This window comes from Triticum urartu, chromosome 1 (assembly GCF_003073215.2).
Source record: "Triticum urartu cultivar G1812 chromosome 1, Tu2.1, whole genome shotgun sequence".
Taxonomy (NCBI): domain Eukaryota; kingdom Viridiplantae; phylum Streptophyta; class Magnoliopsida; order Poales; family Poaceae; genus Triticum; species Triticum urartu.
Genome location: NC_053022.1, coordinates 324,669,034 through 324,673,791, shown reverse-complemented (window position 1 = coordinate 324,673,791; position 4,758 = coordinate 324,669,034).

Here is a 4,758-nt window from a genome sequence, read left to right as displayed (position 1 = left end):
CGCTCCATGATAGCATGCCAAGTTTCATGAATTTCAGACGAGTTCTGGATTTACTAGAATTTAAAAACCAGGCATCTCAATGTTTTGCCAGCAATCAACGGTGCCCTGGTGTTTGAAATTCATTCCCATTTCCTGCATGGGACCTAAGCATGCACCCAAGGACACAGATTTGATTTTTCAACCAATTTATATGCACCAGAGCATGCGCATGTAGTTCAAATTTGAATTATGCACATAAATGCATTGAAAACTCAGTTAATGCATAAAAATGTCCAAACGAACCCCGAAAAATCACAAAAATTCACACAACACTCCTATTGTTCTATGTTGACACGAGAAAAAAAATTGAAAGCAATAAGAGGTAATGGATATCGTTTCGTCCCCAAAGGTGGGGCGTTCCCTACCGAAAACCATCATGCTTGTTGTGAGAAGCTCCGGTTTGTGAGAAGCATATACCCAAACCTGCCCCAAATGGGACAAAAAATTTACCACGGCATGTCGGGTGCCGCTCCATGATAGCATGCCAAGTTTCATGAATTTCAGACGAGTTTTGGATTTACTAGAATTTAAAAACTAGGCATCTCAATGTTTTGCCGACAATCAACGATGCCCAAGTGTTTGAAATTCATTCCCATTTCTTGCATGGGACCTAAGCATGCACCCAAGGACAAAATTTTGATTTTTCAACCAATTTATATGCACCAGAGCATGCGCATGTAGTTCAAATATGAATTATGCACATAAATGCATGGAAAACTCAGTTAATGCATAAATTGTCCAAAGGAACCCTGAAAAATCACACAACACTCCTGTTGTTCTATGTTGACACGAGAAAAAAATTGAAAGCAATAAGAGGCAATGGATATCGTTTCGTCCCCAAAGGTGGGACGTTCCCTACTGAAAACCATCATGCTTGTTGTGAGAAGCTCTGGTTTGTGAGAAGCATATACCCAAACCTATCCAAATGGGACAAATTTTTTACCACGACATGTTGAGGCTGCTCCACGATAGCATGCAGAGTTTCATGAATTTCAGACGAGTTTTGGATTTACTAGAATTTAAAAACCAGACATCTCAATGTTTTGCCGGCTATCAATGGTGCCATGGTGTTTGAAATTCATTCCTATTTCTTGCATGGGACCTAAGCATGCACCCAAGGAAAAAGATTTGATTTTTCGACGAATTTATATGCACTGGAGCATGTGCATGTACTTCAAATTTTAATTATGCACACAAATGCATTGAAAACTCACTTAATGCATAAAAATGTCCAAATGAACCCTGAAAAATCACAAAAATTCACACAACACTCTTGTTGTTCTATGTTGACACGAGAATTTTTTTTGAAAGGAATAAGAGGCAATGGATATCGTTTCGTCCCCAATGGTGGGACGTTCCCTACAGAAAACCAGCATGCTTGTTGAGAAGCACCGGTTTGTGAGAAGCATATACCCAAACCTGCCTCAAATGGGACAAAAATTTTACCACAGCATGTTGAGGCCGCTCCATGATAGCATGCCAAGTTTCATGAATTTCAGACGAATTTTGGATTTACTAGAATTTAAAAACCAAGCACATCAATGTTTTGCCGGCTATCAATGGTGCCATGGTGTTTGAAATTCATTTCCATTTCTTGCATGGGACCTAAGCATGCACCCAAGGACAAAGATTTGATTTTTCGACCAATTTAAATGCACTGGAGCATGTGCATGTAGTTCAAATTTCAAATGTGCACATAAATGCATTGAAAACTCACTTAATGCATAAAAATGTCCAAAAGAACCCTAAATAATTCCAATTCTTTTATGATCACTACAGATAAAAGGTCTAGCAATTCAAACACCGTCCATCGCCGCTGTGACCCCATTATGTAATTCAAATCAAGACGAAAAATCAAATAGCTCCCACACAGTTTATTATAACCAACCATGTGAGATGCAGCACAAAATATCTTCGGACCGTGTCTGAGCAAGGGACCGTGTCTGATGACAGTTTGCGCGCCAGTTTTTTGGCTGAAGCGATTCCAAATTTTCGGCTTCCGCGAAAATATCTACCTCCCCGCACCCTCCCCCTTACCAAAAGCCAGATTTCCCCCTTTCCGCCTTCCTTTCAAAGTTGAAACCTTCACTCCTTGCTTGCAGCGCTGCCGCCTCCTCACCGGCGACCCTCCTTCATGCTGCTCGGCCTTGTCTACCCAGGCAGGTAATCCGCACCCAACCCTCATCCTCCTCCTCCTCCTTCCACATCCCACATGCCCCGATGATGACCCACAAGTGTATGGGATCTATCGTAGCTTTTTGATAAGTAAGAGTGTCGAACCCAAGAGGAGCAGAAGGAAATGATAAGTAGTTTCCAGTAAGGTATTCTCTGCAAGCACTGAAATTATCGGTAACAGATAGTTTTGTGATAAGGTAATTTGTAATGAGTAGCAAGTAATAAAAGTAAATAAGGTGCAACAAGATGGCCCAATCCTTTTTTTAGCAAAGGACAAGCCTGGACAAACTCTTATATGAAGGAAAGCGCTCCCGAGGACACATGGGAATTATCGTCAAGCTAGTTTTCATCTCGTTCATATGATTCGCGTTCAGTACTTTGATAATTTGATATGTGGGTGGACCGGTGCTTGGGTACTGTCCTTACTTGGACAAGCATCCCACTTATGATTAACCCCCATTGCAAGAATCCACAACTACAACAGAAGTATTAAGGTAAACCTAACCATAGCATGAAACATATGGATCCAAATCAGCCCCTTACGAAGCAACGCATAAACTAGGGTTTAAGCTTTTGTCACTCTAGCAACCCATCATCTACTTATTACTTCCCAATGCCTCCCTCTAGGCCCAAACAATGGTGAAGTGTCATGTAGTCAACGTTCACATGACACCAATAGAGGGATGACAACATACATCTCATCAAAATATCGAACGAATACCAAATTCATATGACTACTTATAGCAAGACTTCTCCCATGTCCTTAGGAACAAATGTAACTACTCACAAAGAATGTTCATGTTCATAATAAGAGGGGTATTAATATGCATAATGGATCTGAACATATGATCTTCCACCAAGTAAACCAACTAGCATCAACTACAAGGAGTAATCAACACTACTAGCAACCCACAAGTACCAATCTGAGGTTTGGATACAAAGATTGGATACAAGAGATGAAGTAGGGTTTGAGAGGAGATGGTGCTGGTGAAGATGTTGACGGAGATTGACCCCCTCCCGATGAGAGGATCGTTGGTGATGATGATGGTGATGATTTCCCCCTCCCAGAGGGAAGTTTCCCTGGCAGAACAGCTGCCGGAGCCCTAGATTGGTTCCGCCTCACGGCGGCGGAGTTTCTTCCCCAAAGCTTGCTTATTATTTTTTTCTCGGACGAAAGACCTCATATAGAAGAAGATGGGATCGGAGGGCCACCGGGGTGGCCATGAGGCAGGGGGCGCGCCCAGGGGGTAGGGCGCGCGCCCCACCCTCATGGCCAGGGTGTGAGCCCCCTCAGGTACTTCTTTCGCCCAATATTTTTTATATAATCTGAAACGTGCTCCCGTGAAGTTTCAGGACTCTTTGAGATGTGCAAAATACGTCTCTAATATTTGCTCCTTTTCCAGCCCAGAATCCCAGCTGCCGGCATTCTCCCTCTTCATGTAAACCTTGTAAAATAAGAGAGAATATGCATAAGTATTGTGACATAATGTGTAATAACAGCCCATAATGCAATAAATATCGATATAAAAGCATGATGCAAAATGGACGTATCAACTCCCCCAAGCTTAGACCTCGCTTGTCCTCAAGCTAAAGCCGAAATCGAAAAATATGTCCACATGTTTGGAGATAGAGGTGTCGATAAAATAAAATACGGACATGAGGGCATCATGATCATTCTTAGAACAGCAACATATATATATATATATATATATATTGTCATATGATCTCTTATGCTAAACTAACAATTCAATCACAATTTCAAGTATGAATCATAAACTTCATTAAGAACCAACAAACTCTAATCTCAGTCATTGAGGCAATTGCAATTTATCATAACATAGGAAAGAGTCAATATAAGAGGTTTTCAACAAGTCCACATACTCAACTATCATTTAGTCTTTCACAATTTCTAACACTCACGCAATATTTTATGGGTATGAAGTTTTAATCGGACACAGAGAAAGATAGGGGCTTATAGTTTTGCCTCCCAACATTTTACCTCAAGGGTAATGTCAACAATAATAGTTCATGAAAACTCACATCCAATTAGCTATATATATCAGAATCTTTCCAACACATTGCGCTTGCCAAAGGATAAAATTTAAAAAGGAAAGGTGAATTTCATCATGACTCTTTGCATGAAGTATAAGACAAGAATAAAAGATAGGCCCTTCGCAGAGGGAAGCCGAGGTTGTCATGCGCTTTTATAGTTGGATGCACGAAATCTTAATGCAAAAGAACGTTGAGGGAGTCTTGGATTAGGGGGTCTCCGGACAGCCGGACTATATCCTTTGGCCGGACTGTTGGACTATGAAGATACAAGATTGAAGACTTCGTCTCGTGTCCGGATGGGACTCTACTTGGCGTGGAAGGCAAGCTAGGCAGTACGGATATGGATATCTCCTCCTTTGTAACCTACCTTGTGTAACCCTAACCCTCTCCGGTGTCTATATAAACCGGAGGGTTTTAGTCCATAGGACAAGAGACAATCATACCATAGGCTATCTTCTAGGGTTTAGCCTCTCCGATCTCGTGGTAGATCAA